Genomic DNA, 16,117 nt, shown 5'->3' with positions numbered 1-16,117 from the left:
GGGTAGCTTTTCCACTCCGATATCTATTTTCCACTTCCTAAAGCTTCCCAATCAAGTATGTTTCTGTGGCAAGTCTCCAATTTTATGACTACTATAATATGTTAACTTAAACTGTTTAATTTTTTCTTTCTTTTCTTTCATGCAGAGAATAATGGAATGCAAATATTTTCCCTTGCCTAGAGGCAGGGTTTGAATATTAAGGAAAAAACTAATATTTTGATTGCTAATGATTCAGCCTGTGAGGGTAATGAACCATCAAAGGTTTATTGTGGGGAAAAAAAACCCAGGAGAATTAAACTTGAGGGAAGAGAAAGTACCTGTGAGGAAAATCTGAATAGAGAGGAATGGATTTCCCACCACCTTTCTCATCCCTGGCTGAAAGGAAGTTGGAAGGAGGTGAGTAAATGAAAGGGGGTACCAGAAGGAGCCCCAGGAGCTTTGGAGCACAAGGAGAGAGCTTACTGTGTGGGAAAAAACAAGTAGGTAACCTAACTGACGACCACCGCCACGAGCACCCTTCCAGTGCCCAGACAGTGAATGCAAGTTAAGTAAGCAGGAGCTTTCACTTGAGTGAGACTGTCACTACTCCAGTTGATCCTCTCTATATCAACAAGAATGCATTTAATTAAAACCCAGTTTTTCACCTGTTCATTTTAAGCAGGGATGATGCCTTTTGAGTTACAGGATTTTACTTAGCCCTGTCTGAATAACCCACAGAAAAAATTTCCCTCCCGATTATACTTTGGGACCTCTCTAAACCCAAAATAGGGGAGATAGAATCCTGAACAACTAGTGTAGTGGTGATGGTGGGGAAATCACTCCTTGCATTGCTGCGGCGGGGGGAGTGGTGCAGAACTAAACAAGATTTTGTTTTGTAAGTGGCCTATGAGACTGTCCTATATGTACATGAGTTGTAAATATAGAATAGTTCATGCCCCTAGCTATTCCAACAACTCTTTATCAATAGTGTGGGCAGTTTTAATTACTGAACAAATCTACAAACTTTGAAAAAGAGTACAAGGAATCATATTACAAATAATTGAAGCGTATGGAACAAATTTAACGCAAAAATGGATTTTGTATAGGCACTTCTAAAACAAACTACAATAACAGCAAAACCCTGAGCAACCTCTGTAATCTTATACACCTATTTCTTATGTTGAGTAGGTCTCTATGTTAAGCCTGGAGAAGGAAGCAAGCTCATGTCTTTCACATTTTCATAGACCATCATTCCGCCCATTCCAATATGCCTGAATTCCATTCATACCTGAATTCATCTCTTCCTTAAGAGTTTCTATAAATAACCAAACCAAAGGGAGCATTATGTTAGAAAATCATCGTCAAAAAAAGATAAAATCATGACTCTCACACAAATATAAAATTAACACGTCAAAGATAGTTAGCCCATTAATTGAGGAACACATTACAATGGGTTCTAAAGGAGACCTCAAATAAGACATATTTATGAATCTGCAATTTTGAGATGAATTTGCAAAACTGGTCTTTCCACAGGAGGAAAAAATGTTTTCCCTCCATTAGACAGAATTTCTTTGCGTGTCTATAGACAAGAATTATTTGCATTGTTATCCATTTTCTACAATTTAACTCTACTCTGCACAGAGTTGTAAAACAGCTTACTTAGAGACAAAGTTGCATATCCCTGTAGGATTAGATAATCCCCAAAAGCTTTAGTATTGTATAGAATATACAGACTGTAATCTCCTTTGCTTCTTCCAATGCATTAAATTTCCCCCTACAAATATTACTTGAATACAATTTTTAAATTGTCACAACTATTTCTGCAATTCTATAAGTCAAGCTGAAGGTTCTGATTTAAAGGAAATGCTCATCATTAATGTGGATTGTAATAAAATGTCAAGGTTTTTGATAATTGTCAAAGTATCAATGACAGTGAGTAGGCAGAAATGATTAGTTCTTGTTCTGATACTTAGTAGATATACTTACAGTTTGCAAAAACTCAGGCAAGGGTAAAGAGAGAGAAAAATATTTTGTCAATCATTACTTTAAAAATAACACTGAGTAGTGCTCGCTTCGGCAGCACATATACTAAAAATTGGAACGATACAGAGAAGATTAGCATGGCCCCTGCGCAAGGATGACACGCAAATTCGTGAAGCGTTCCATAAAAAAAATAAAAATAAAAATAACACTGAGTAGAAGAAGCATCTTGATAATCATCAACAGCATGTCAATAAATACTTTTATATGTGCTGCAATATTTCTAAGATCAGTAGAAGGGCTCTCTTAATTCTCAAGAAAGATTACTGAGGGGAGAAGTGGCAGTAGTTCAGACTTTCTTAGAGACATTTTAAAGAGACCTGGGCCACCCAAATTGTCATCCTTGAGATATTCTTTACATTCCACAACAAATTAAAATATGGTGAATTAAGTGCTAATGGTAGTTGACATATTAACTATGGATCCAAATACTGGTACAATATAGTTTTTCTTTAATATATTGCATATCACATATGCACACACCAAATATGTACATTATATATAGCAAAAAGTCTGCTTTTACAATTTTGAATTGTCATATCTTTGTATAAATGTTATAGCATTGACATATAACTTTTAGGGGCTCTCCTCCAAGTCTTTTAGTCACAAATAAAACCCTAAATTATAACACCAGAAAAGTATCTAAATTGTTTTTAATATGACAGAATTATATTGCAACAAAATGTAAGGACTCCCTTGTATATTTTTCCAAAGAAAGCTGGGGAAATTCTGCTATTACAGAAAAGCATATATAGAAAAGCTATTATAGAAAAGCACATACAGAATAACCATCTTGCCAAAATCAACTAGAAAATGCATGAAACAACAGTTTGATATCAGGGTCCAGACAGCAGGCAGAACTGGAAAGCAGGAGTCCGGCAGTGAAGGTGAGCACACTGAGGTGAGTCTCTGCACTGTTTTTCCTCAAGGCACCTGCATATCTGCAGCAGAGAGAAACAGGCTAAACAGAAAGACAAACTTGGTTTGCAGCACTCTCACTGGGAGGAAGAGACAGAATTTGAGTTGAAGGCAGCCAGTGGGGTTAAGACGTGAAGAAGAAGAGAAAACACATAAAAGTGAGCCTGAAAATCTGCATGCAATTTACCTGCAAAGAGTTTGTCACCTCCAAAACTATACATACACAAAGCATGACTCCCAGAAACATAGCCATAAGTAGCGCTATGCTAAAGAGCAAGGCAAAGATTTTAGCAGTACGGTAGTACTGAGGATGTGTAGATTATAATTCAGGACTCACAGAGGTAGAGAGGACATAGGAAACATCCCCATGACAGCACTTGAGACCACAGAAAGACAATAGCGTAGAAATAAGGGCTATGTTAAAGGAATGAAGGCAAATTAGAACTGCCCCAGTCCGATGAGTGTTAAGAATCCACTCTCAGCTACATCAAGGTGATCTGCCATAACTCTATCTTCCTATCAAAATGAAATTAAATTATCTTTGGGAAAAGACATTATCATCAAGGACCTCTATAATTCTTCATTCAGATGTCCAATATTCTATCAAATTTTACTAGAGAACACTAGAAATTGGAGCATATAAGAAATCAGGAAAAATTTGAGAATAGAAATAGAACTAAAGATGGCCCAGATATTGGAGTTATCATTAGAGACTTTAAAATAACAATGTTTTATATATTTATGAAAATAGAGAAAATAATGAAGAATTTATAAGAAAATAGGAATCCACTAAAAAGCATTAGTGGAAATTGTATAACTGAAAATATAATAATTGAAATTAAGAATCCAACAGCAGAATTTAATAGCAGATACGGCAAAAGTGAAGATTAATAAACTGCAAGATAGTAACTAGAAAACATCTACATGGAAAGTCAGAAAGAAAATTCAATGGGGACAATTCAATGGGGGAAAGAATAGTCTTTTTAAAAGTGGCACTGGAACAACTTCATATCTACATGCAAAACAATAAAATTGAACCTGTAACTCAAAATTAACTCAAAATGGATTGTAGCCCTAAATGTAAAGCTAAAGCCATAAAACTTTTGGAAGAAAACAGGTGTATTTACAAGACCTTAATCTTCAAGACTTTAGATTTGGCAGTAGTTTTTTCAATATTCCACCAAAAGCACAGCTACAAAAAGAAATAAATTGGATTTCATCAAATTAAAACATTTGCACTTCAAAGGACATCATCAAGAAAAAAAATACAACTCACAAAATGTAAGAAAATATTAGCAAATCACATATATGATACAGGACGCATCTAGTATAAAGAACTCTTACAACTCAACAATAAAAAGACAACCAAATTTAAACATGAGCAAAGGATTTCTATAGATATTTCTCATTATTCAAATGCAAATCAAAACCACAATGAGAAACCATCTCCCAGCCATTAAGATCACTAAAATAAAAAGACAGAGAATAAAAGGTATTGGTCAGTATGTGGAGAAATTGGAAACCTCATACATTTCTTGTGGGATTATAACATTTTGCAACCACTTTGGGGAAAAAGTTTGGCAGTTCCTCAAAAAGTTAGACTTGGTGTTAATACGAGTATATTCAAGAGAACTAAAAGCATATGTCCACACCAAAATGTGTACATGAATGTTCATAGCAGAATTCATAATAGCCAAAAAAGTAGAAACAATCCAAATGTCACTGATAAGTAATATAAAATGTGGTATATCCATACAATAGAATAGTATTTGGTCATAAAAAGAAATGAAGTACTTATACATGTTATATACCTTGAAAATATTACGTTAAGTGAAAGAAGTCACACAAAGGCCATATTTTGTGATTCCATTTATATGAAATGTCCATAACAGGCAAATTTATAATGACAGAAAGTGATTATCAGCTTCCAGGGGCTGGGAAGAAAATGGAATATGGACTGACTGATAATAGGTACAAGGTTTCCTGTACAAAGTTTCTGTTCAGGAGTGCTAAAAATATTCTAAAATTAGTATTTACAACTCTGTAAATATAATAAAATTAGATAATATATTTACAACTCTGTAAATATAATAAAAACCACCAGGTTTTTACTATATTTACATTTGTCGTACTTTAAAGGGGTAAATTTTATGGTATGTGAATTATATCCCAATAAAGCTGTTATAAATTTAATCAAGTTAAGAAACAAAACTGAAAAAATCCATTGTAGATATATGTTAAAAGAAATACTACAAGAGTTCTTCAGTTAAAAGGAAAATGATCCAGCTGAAAGTTGTGTGATACAGGAATTAAGGAAGAGCAACAAAAATTCAGAATGTAAGTAATTCTTAATCAGTGTGAGTTGATTTTTAAAAAAAGTTTCTTTAAAAATGGATCACAAAACAAGGTCTTATTTAACTTAAAATATATGGAAACTAACATATCACAACAATAGCACAAAAGGTGAGAAAGTTAATGGAATCAGAATGTTTGAAAGATCCTTACATCGTCCAGAAAACAATAAAAACACTTATTTCAGGCAGATTATAACTTAATGTAGACAGTAATAGTTCAAGGATGTATGTTGTAATCTCTACATTAACTAACGACAAAAGAATATTTTTAATGCATTACTACGAAGCTAATAGAAGTAGAAAAAGAATAAAATATACTTATTAATTCAAATAAAGTTAGAAAAAGAAGAAAAGGAGACAAAGGCAAGAAGAAGTAAATTTAAATCAAGCCTAATGTAGTAAATTTAAACATAAATCTATTTTAGCTTTTACTTCCCTTGCCTTTGAAGTCAAATTCATAAAATTCTCTTTGAACCCGAGGCCCATAAGTTTAGTACCTATGTTTTCTTCTATGCAGTTTACTGTTTCAGGTCTTATGTTAAGGTCTTTGATCCATTTTGAATTAATTTTGGTACATGGTAACAGATAGGAGTCTAATTTCATTCTTTTGCATGTGGCTTTCCAATTCTCCCAGCACCATTTATTGAAGAGGCTGTCTTTTCTCCATTGCATGTTTTTGGCTTCTTTGTCGAAAATTATCTGTCCATATTTATGTGAATTTATTTCTGGGTTCTCAGTTCTATTCCATTGACCTGTAACTATATCAAACTAAAAAGCTTCTGCACAGCAAAAGAAACCATTGGCAAAATAAAGAGGCAACCAACCAAATGGGAGAAATTTTTGCAAACAACGCCTCCGATAAGGGGCTAATATCCAAAATATATAAGGAACTCATACAACTCAACAACAAAAAACAAACAATCCAATTAAAAAATGGGCAGAGGACCTGAAGAGACATTTCTCCAAAGAGGACATACAAATCGCCAAGAGACATATGAAAAAATGCTCAACATCACCAATCATCAGAGAAATGCAAATAAAATCCGCAAGGGGATACCACCTCACACCAATTAGAATGGCTATCATCAATAAGACAAATAGTAACAAGTGTTGGAGAGGCTGCGGAGAAAAAGGAACCCTCGTACACTGTTGATGGGAATGCAGACTGGTGCAGCCGCTATGGAAGGCAGTGTGGAGGTTCCTCAAAAAATTAAGAATATAATTATCAATGACCCAGCAATCCCTCTCCTGGGTATCTACCCAAACAATCTGAAAACATTTTTCCGTAACGTAAACATATATGTGCTCCGATGTTCATTGCAGCTTTATTTACACTGGCCAAGATGTGAAAACAATCAAAGTGTCCTTCGATAGATGATTGGATAAAGAAGTTGTGGTATATATATATATATATAATGGAATACTATTTGGCCATAAGAAAGATGAAAAAAGATGAATCCATTTGCGACAACGTGGATGGATCTTGAGATTATAATGCTAAGCGAAGTAAGTCAGACAGAAAAAGTAGAGAACTATATTATTTCACTGATATGTGGTATATAAAACTGAAAAAAACAAAAGAACAACAAAAACAAATGAAGAAACAAAATTCATAGACACAGACAATAGTTTAGTGGTTACCAGAGGGTAATGGAGTGATGGGTTGGTAGAAGAGGGTAAAGGGGATCAAATATATGGTGATGGAAAGAGAACTGACTCTGGGTGGCGAACACACAATGTGATATATAGATGATGTATTACAGAATTGTACACCTGAAATCTATGTAACTTTACTAACAATTGTTACCCCAATAAACTTTAATTAAAAAAAATTTAAACACAAATATATTAGTAATTAAATTAAATATAAATTGACTACATACTACAATTAAAAGAAAATTATTCAAAATACATTTTTTTAAAATCTGTATCTGCTTACAAGGCACCCACATTGAATGTAAGAAAACAAAAGTTGAAAGAAATATATGGAAAAAAAGGTGATATGCAAACACTAACTAAAAGAGAGGTGTTTACTAAGATCAGATAAAGTAAACTTTAAGGCAAACAATAGTAATAACTAGAAATAGAGACATAAAAATGTAATTTTTTAAAACAGTCAATTCAAAAGTGTACTATATATATCACACACACACACACACACACACACACACACAGAGGGTGCCAAAAAAGTGTACATACATTTTAAGAAAGGAAAAATCTGTATTAAAATTATGCCAGTGGCAACCACTTTGACCACCTCTTGCAATTGCAGAAGTCAAACATGACTTGTATTCATCTTTGTTATTGGTATATATTGAGTGTTACAATTTTAATACAGTTTTTGCCTTTCTTACAATGTGAATACATTTTTTGGGCACCCTCTGTATATTTACATATACATACATATATATATATATGTATGTATGTATGTATGTATATATATGCATCTATTAACAGTGTCAAAGTATGTTAAGCAATAACTTGACAGAGCTCAAAGGAGAAAGATAATGCACAATCCTGGTTGGAGAGGTTAACAAAATTTAGTAATAATCAAAGAAGACAAAGATATAAATAAGAATGTAGAAAAACACAGCTCATTGACCTAATTGACCTATATAAAACTCCATCCAATACGACGGAATTCATATTCTTTTAAGGTGTGTATGAATCACTTAGTAAAGTAGACCATCTGATCTCAAATAAACTTGAAAAAAATTGAGTCAAACAATAAATTCTTTCACCAGTAGTAATTAAGCTAGAAATTAATATATCAAGAGATATTTAGAAAACCCTCCACAAGTTTAGAAATTAAACAATACAATTCTAGGTAACTCATAAGTCAAAGAAACAGTGATTGAAAATAGGAATTATTTTTAATTGAATGATAATGAAAATATAAAATATATCAAAACTTATGTGAAAAGATAAAGGCTTAATTGCAATTATTAGAAAATAAGAAAAGTTAAAAACCAGTTACCTATGTTTCTATCTCAAAAGTAGGAAGCAAAAGAAAGAAAATAATAAGGATAAGAACAGAATCAGTAAACCATAAACAAACATTTAAAAAAATATTTTTAAAGCCATTATTTGAAAATAAATGATAAAATGGATTAACTTTTAGAGAGGCCAAACCAGAAAATAATATAAAAGAAAACACAAATTACCATTATAAGAAATTTAAGAAGTGAACATTATTAAAGATTTTACAGTCATTCAAAGTATAATAAAAGGGTATTATGAACAATTTTATGTTACAGCATTTGAGAATTAGGATGAAATAAAAAATTGTTGAAATCACACCTTCTCATAACATATTAATATGATATACAAAATTAAAATAGTCCTATACCTGTTAAAGAAATTGAATCTGTAATGAAAAGTCTTCCCAAAAATAAAAATCCAGGTCCAGATAGATCCATGGTGAACTATCGAAAACATTTAAAAAAAAACCAAAAAACACTTTTCTAATGAAGAGAGGGAACACTTCTACCTTGTTTTATGTGGCCAACATAATCTGATACTAAAGTCTGTCAAGGATATTACAAGGAAGAAAAATTATAAGCCAGTATTCTTAGAAACATAGGTATAAAGACCTTACATGTAAAAACAAATTGGATTCAGGAAAGTATAAAATCATAAAGATAAAAACATCAGAAAGTATTCCTAAACTTGACTTAAACAACCTGTATTGAATACTACTTCCAACACAACAGAATACATATTCTTTTAAAGGACATATGAAACATTTAGAAAAATAGATTATTATTATGGTCAATAGAACAAGTGGGATATAGTCAAAGTATGCAAACTTGGTTTAATATACAAAATTCAATCAATGAGAGATGTACTTTCAATCTGGTGGAGTAAACTCCTACCAGATAAATCCACCCAGAGATAACAACTATAATTACTGAACAAAATACAACTAACTAGAGGTACTAGAAAATGAACAAAAGTAAACCAATTCTGGAGGCAATTAAACTTGGAAGAAGGATAGCATGGGGTGAATTTCTCTTTTTTATAACATGTAGAGTAAGAGGCTGTATTCATGCCATATTTAGGTTAGGTAAAACTCCAGTACAAATCTGTAAGCTTTTTAGGCAATAGAACCAGAGGACAAGTTCAAAGGGGTCATAGCTGTTGAATCTCAGAAAGAAGAGAAACAGGAAGCCCTAAGTTTTCTATATAAACTCTGATCAAATCTCTAGTTGAATTTGATAAAATCCAACATCTGTTTATGATAAAAAAAAAACTCTCAAAAATAGCAATAGAAAGACATTTATTCATTTTAATAAAGGGAATCTACCAAAAAACCTACAATTAACATTATACTTAATAGTGACAGTCTGAAATCTTTCCTCCTAATTAAAAAAAAAAACAATTCCAATAACAATATTAAAAATAATAGAATACTGATAAATACGTTTAATAAAAGTAGTTCAAAAACTATATACCAAAAACTTTAAAATACTGCTGAAAGAAATGAAAAAAGACTTAAACAAAAGGAAAATACGGCATATTCATGCACTGGAAGATTCAACATTTTTGAAAAAGCCATGCTCCATAAATTGAGCTACACATTCAAGTTTGAGCTATACTCAAGTTTGAGTCATAGACTCAACACAATAAATATCAAAACCCAGTAGTTTTATTTTGTAGAAATTAAAAAGTAGATCTTAAAATTTATATAGAGATGCAAATCACCTAGAATAGCCAAAACAATTTTGAAAAAGAAGAAAAAAGTTAGGAGAGTTATACTGTTTGATTTCAAAACATACTGTAAAGCTATAGTAATCTGAACAATGTGGTTCTGGTGTAAGGATAGACACATAGACCAATAGAACAGAAAAGACAGTCCAGAAATAAACTGACATTTACAGCCAATTGACTTTTGACAAAAGTAACAAGATAGTTTGATGGGAAAAGAATCTTAAAAAAATAGAAAAAATGTCCAGACACTAAAAATAAATTTAGACGTACCTCACATCATACGTAAACATTAACTGGAAATGGATCACAGTCCTACATATATAAAACTATAACTTTTATAGAAGAATATATAGGATAAAATCTTTGTGACCTTGGATTAAGTAGCAAAATTAAAACCACCAAACCAATAAATAGTATTTAGTAAGAGTTTATTGTGCATATAAAATAGTTCACAAACTGGGAGCTTTCAAATTTAAAATTGATATGAAGCTCAGGGGCATGACATTATAGGATGGCTTATAAAGTGAAAAGGTGAAAATTGTTTGATCTTTAAAATGACTGGTTATTACAATGGGGTTTCCAGATGGCAAGGGATTGGTTAAAAGTGATTATCTTGTGCCATTTTTAGGAATATGACTTACGTTTCTCTTATGATTATCAGAAGTATTTACATAAGAAGCAGCCCAAATTATTTCACTTGCTTTACTAAATTAATTTAAATTCAGTTTTACTTGTGTGATTTGAATGATTTTGTCTGCTCAGGGAATTTTCAAGACTGGTCTCTATTTTGTATTTAATTTTAACACAAGCAAGAATTTTAAAGCAGCTATTATAATCATAGTCAGTGACATAAACAAAAATATTCTGGTAATAAATGAAATATTAAGAAATGTTAGTAAAGATACAGGAACTATATGAAAGAAACTAATGAATCCTAAAAGTGAAAAATGAAATCTTTGCAAAACAAAACAAAAGAAAAAAACAACCCTTGGAAAGGCTTAGCAAAAAAAAACAGAGAAAACAGAGGAAACAGTGAAATTGATGATACAAGAATAGAAATTATTTAGCTGAAGAAAAAAAAAAAGGCACTCCACCCCCCAAGAAAAATTAGAAGAAAATGAACCAAGACTCAGAGAACCCGCAAGACTCAGAGAACCCTGGGACAATATCAAAAAAATCTAACACATGTATAATTGGAGTCCCAGAATGAAAGAATGTGGCAGAAAAACAAACTACGAGGTGTGATCCAAAAACACGGCGAATGTTTAAATTTAAAAAAAAAAAAATATTAGGGCAACCATTTGGCTCATTTGGTTAGAGTGCAGTGATCATAACACCAAGGTCGCTGGTTCAATTCCCACATGTGCCAGTGAGCTGCGCCCTCCACAACTAGATTGGAAACAAGGACTTGACTTGGATGTGATGGGTCCTGGAAAAACACACTATTCCCCAATATTCCCCAATAAAAAAATTAAAACAAAATATTTATCTGTTATGTGTATTTTTTTGCTAAGCCTATCCAAGGATTTTTTTTTAATTGCAGATTTCATTTTTCATTTTTAGAATTCATTTGTTTCTTTCACATAGTTCCTGTATCTTGACTATGATTTTCTAATATTTCATTACAGTAAAAGACACATTGCCATGAATCCCCCTCAAAATACTCCCGCCCTCACTTCGAACACACTTATCCCATCGTTCTTGCCACTTTCTGAAGCAGTTCTGGAAGTCCTCTTTTTTGAGTGTCTTTAGTTGCGCTGTCATGGCTGCCTTGATGTCCTGAATCAATTCAAAACGTTTTCCTTTCACGGTCATTTTGACTTTAGGGAAGAGCCAGAAGTCACAGGGTGCCAGATCAGGTGAACAAGGTGGATAAGGATACATCGTAATGTTTTTATTTGACAGAAATTGCCGTACCAGAAGCAATATGTAACACAGAGCATTGTCATGAGAGGATGAAGACACTCATGAAAGAGGACTTCCAGAACTGCTTCAGAAAGAGGCAAAAATGATGGGATAAGTGTGGTTGAAGCAAGGGGGAGTATTTTGAGGGGGATTAATGGCAATGTGTCTTTTACTGTAATGGAATTTTTTTAGTTAAATATTCACCATATTTTTTTTTATCACACCTCGTATTTTAAGAAACAACAGTCAAAAATTTCCAAAATTTGACTAAAGGCATAAACATAGATACTGAAGAAGCTTGGTGAACCATGAACATGATATATATGAAGAAGCTATGTGTAGGCATCTCATAGTCTAGTTGCAAAAAACCAAAGAAAAAGAGAAAATCTTGACAGCAGTCAGAAAAAAATGACATAATTACACAGGGAACAATAATTCAAATGCTGACAGACTTTTCATCTGAAACTATGGAGACCAGAATTTCATGAAACAATTATCTCCAAGATGGTGAAAGAAAAAAAAAATGTCAACCCAGAATTCCATGCACAGCAAGAATGAAGATGAAATAATAAAATTTTCAAATAAAGCTAAGAAAATTTGTCACCCAGTATATCTGCTGAAATGCTAAATAAAATTCTTCAGAGTGAAGGGAAATGATAACCAATGAAACTTCAGATCTTCAGGAAGGAATAAAAATACTTGGCAATGTAGATATCTTCCCACTTAATATCTTTAAAATACTCCTAGGTGTTTAAGCCAAAAATTATAAAATGTTCTTGTGGTATTTATAATTTATGTAGATGCAACACATATGAAAATTATCACATAAAGGATTGGTTGGGAATAAAAGACATATATACTTAAATGGCTTCTATATTATGTGAACTATTAATAGTATATTATTAACTATAAACTGAGGTAAAAAGTTAAGGATATATATATTAAGGATATATATATATATATATATATATATATGAAAGGATATATATAGGATATAAATTAAGGAGATATATATATATAGATATAGATATAGATATAGATATATAGGTTTTGCCTTTTTTGGGGGGTAATATATACATATTAACCCCCAGAGCAACCACTTTACCTGGGATTATAGTCTCCTAAAAAGCAAAACCTGTGTTTTATTCACCTTTCATCCTGAATCATTCGACACAGAATAATGAATCTAATGAAACTGAATATAATGAAACAGCGTTTGTTAAGATGTTTTGAACCAATTCCTTTTAACTAGCTCACACTTGCTCACAGCTGAGGGATGACTCTACTCTTAGTACAATGACATATAGTAAAGGCATCATAAATTCTTTCTTACTACTACTGTTAGTATTATTATTATTATTTTCTTAATGTCTTTGGAAAATAATGCCCTAGGTTACAATTTCTGAATTATCAAAGAATAATAAATTCTCATTTAAGGGCACAGGTATAGAGTGCCCAGACAGGTTTTTGTGTTTCACTGACTATGTGGCCTCTCAATTTATTTGTGTATAAAGTGAGATCATGATAAAACTCACTTTACTGGGCTTTTGAGAAGACTAAATAAGAATTCATGTAAATTGTTTAGCATAGTATTTGGCACACACAAAAAAAATCAAACAAAAAAAAACACACACTCAAAAAATATAGGGTGCACTTATTAAAGGACGTTTTGGGGTTGATGGTACTCAGCAAAACTCTTCAAAATTTTGTAATCCATGGATAATTACATGTATCAACTCTGTACTAATCAGAACATCCATTCCCCAGCCTTGGTGGATCACTGTGTTGTATAACTCCACCGTGTTATGAAAGCTTCCATATTTTCAAACTACTTGTGTCCACAAATAAACAACAAGATTGGCTCTACGACCCTATGAAATGATTAAAACACTGATCAACAATCTTTTTGCAAAATCCTTGGGACCTGATGTCTTTTGGAACTCAGAACTTCTTAGATTTAAGAAAGTTGCGGATATCTCATGGAACAACGCCAGGGGGATCTGGCAGTAGCTCTTAATCATTCACTAATCAATATTTCTTCATCAATAATTCTTCCATCATACATACATATGGATATTCACACAAGGTGAGATAAATAAAGTCTATAACTTGCCACAGATCAGTTCATGTCAGATCTTACCACTTAATGAGTTTGCTACAAAATGTGCCATGTTTTCCAGCTTTTCAACTTTAGAATTACAAATAAGGGATTGTGAACCTATGATAGCAAACACTTAAATTGCATTTACCGTGAGCGAGGCATGTTCTAAATGCTTTACATATCAACATATTAATATGTGATCCACAACAAGGCTAGCAGGTACACACTATGGTTAGCTTCAATTTACAAATGAGGAAACTGAGGTACAAAGAGGTTAAGTAATTTACCCAAAATTATACACCTAATAGAATGTGGGATTCGGATTTTGTTCCAGAGTTTATTCCTTCACCACTTTGCTATGCTGGCTCTCTGAAATCTAATTTAAATCCTAATTATCTATAAAACAACACATTTAAAGGTCATCCTAAAAAAACAATTTCTAAATTCAGCTGGATATCAGTCAGTTTCTGGCCAATGGGACCAGTAGAGCTATAGAAAACTTCCCCTGCTCTATGTGCATTCTTACACTGTGAACAGAAATAGAAAACTTTACTCAAAGTACCAATACGTACAATATTCACCAATTTGTACCAATAACCACATTTATTTTTTCTCTGCTATGCTGGCAGGGAAAGAAATAGCAGGGAGTGAGAAATTGGTGGGGGAGGCAAGCAGAAGGGAAAATAACATGTGAAAATCAATAGAATCCCAGTGGGTAGTCTTTTGTCATCCCCATGTGTTCATCCTTTCCCTTGAGAGAAGAGGGTGGCAAGTTGTCTGGGCTTGACTAGAAGTCATATTGCTTTAGGTCTCCTAGATCTCCTCTTGGGGAATTATATAACAGTCACATTAGAAGGCTGGTTATTGATTTAGAACATTTCTCATCTCTGACTCACTCAATGTATTAAATGCAACTTGAAAAGCTTTAGCAGAATTTTCTGTAACTTAAATTCAACTACAAACATACAATGGTTTCTTTGAGGCCCCTAGTAACTGTAGCAAATTATTACCTTTTCTTTGAAAATCAAGTGATGAGCATTTTCCAAATTAGATTTCCTTATAGGTATATAGTAACCATAATCTGTCCAAATATCTTCCGTTTAGGTGATTGGGTTTGCAATCTAGGACATTAGTGTTGAAAATGCAGGGTTTTTTTAATGAGATGTTTTGATTCTTAACCCAAGAAACAGGTATTCATTTTGTCCCTTGCCATCCCGGATATAGTCAAATCTAGGCTGTGTCTGAAGGTTGAAGATTATCTTAATTATATGTATATATTCCTGTTGAAAAACAATCTGCGTTATTTTATACTCTTGCTTTCCTAGTCTCATTTCATGCCCTGGACCCCTAGGTAATCACAACGCTGGCTCTTAAACATTTGAAAAACAAGTTTAGTGAGATGAGATTTGATTCTCCTTGTAAAAATGTTGGTCCACTGTAATGTTGTATTTATGGCATTCAGAGCACATACAAAAAGTAAAGAAATCTAAGAATCAAAGGGTCCAAGAACTTATTTAGTTATAAAAAAAAAAAAAATGAAAAAGCTTAGTTAGCCAGACCCATCTCAAAAGATCTGAAAAACTAATGAGAATGTAACAATAAATGAATGACCACCAGACCCCAACCTTGGCCGCCATCAAGGAGTATTTAAAAACAAACAAAAACTTAAGATAAAATGGGAGAAAGTGGAAAAGGACCAGACTATACAGATGAAACTTTCAAGTAACTCGGTAGCCCTATTATCTCTTTCCCGAAGGGCAGAAAGACCATCACCGCTGCTGTGGGACAGTGAAATATTCTCCTCATTGCCTAACGGAACCAATCTCCTCTCTTATGGGTGATCACAGCAAGGGTAAGTGCACTAAGTGAATCAGGGAAAGAGATTGCCAGCAGGGATGTCTGCACACAAGGCGTAAAAGAGCTCTTCTCGGGGTTTTACCAGGACAATCACATTAAGGGAAGAGAAATTTTCAATCAACTAGGAAGAAAAGGTTATTATCCTGGAAGTCCTCTTTTTTTTCCCACCAGGATACAAGTAAACATCATGCGTTAAGAAGCAGGAAACTAGCATTTGCATATCCCAGCGGCCTAGGCTCCTTGATGGGGACTT

General features: G+C 32.9%; 1 non-coding gene across 1 annotated transcript; it reads left to right on the top strand.

Moving 5' to 3' along the window:
- The first annotated feature begins 2,043 nt into the window (after positions 1 to 2,043).
- On the top strand, positions 2,044 to 2,151 carry LOC117012578 (U6 spliceosomal RNA). Its single transcript, XR_004421187.1, has one exon. It is a non-coding gene; the product is annotated as a U6 spliceosomal RNA (small nuclear RNA).
- The last annotated feature ends 13,966 nt before the right edge of the window (positions 2,152 to 16,117 follow it).

Source organism: Rhinolophus ferrumequinum, chromosome 20, assembly GCF_004115265.2.
Source record: "Rhinolophus ferrumequinum isolate MPI-CBG mRhiFer1 chromosome 20, mRhiFer1_v1.p, whole genome shotgun sequence".
Classification (NCBI taxonomy): Eukaryota; Metazoa; Chordata; class Mammalia; order Chiroptera; family Rhinolophidae; genus Rhinolophus; species Rhinolophus ferrumequinum.
The sequence above is the reverse complement of the archived record's forward strand: the minus strand, read 5'-3'. Positions and strand labels throughout refer to the sequence as shown.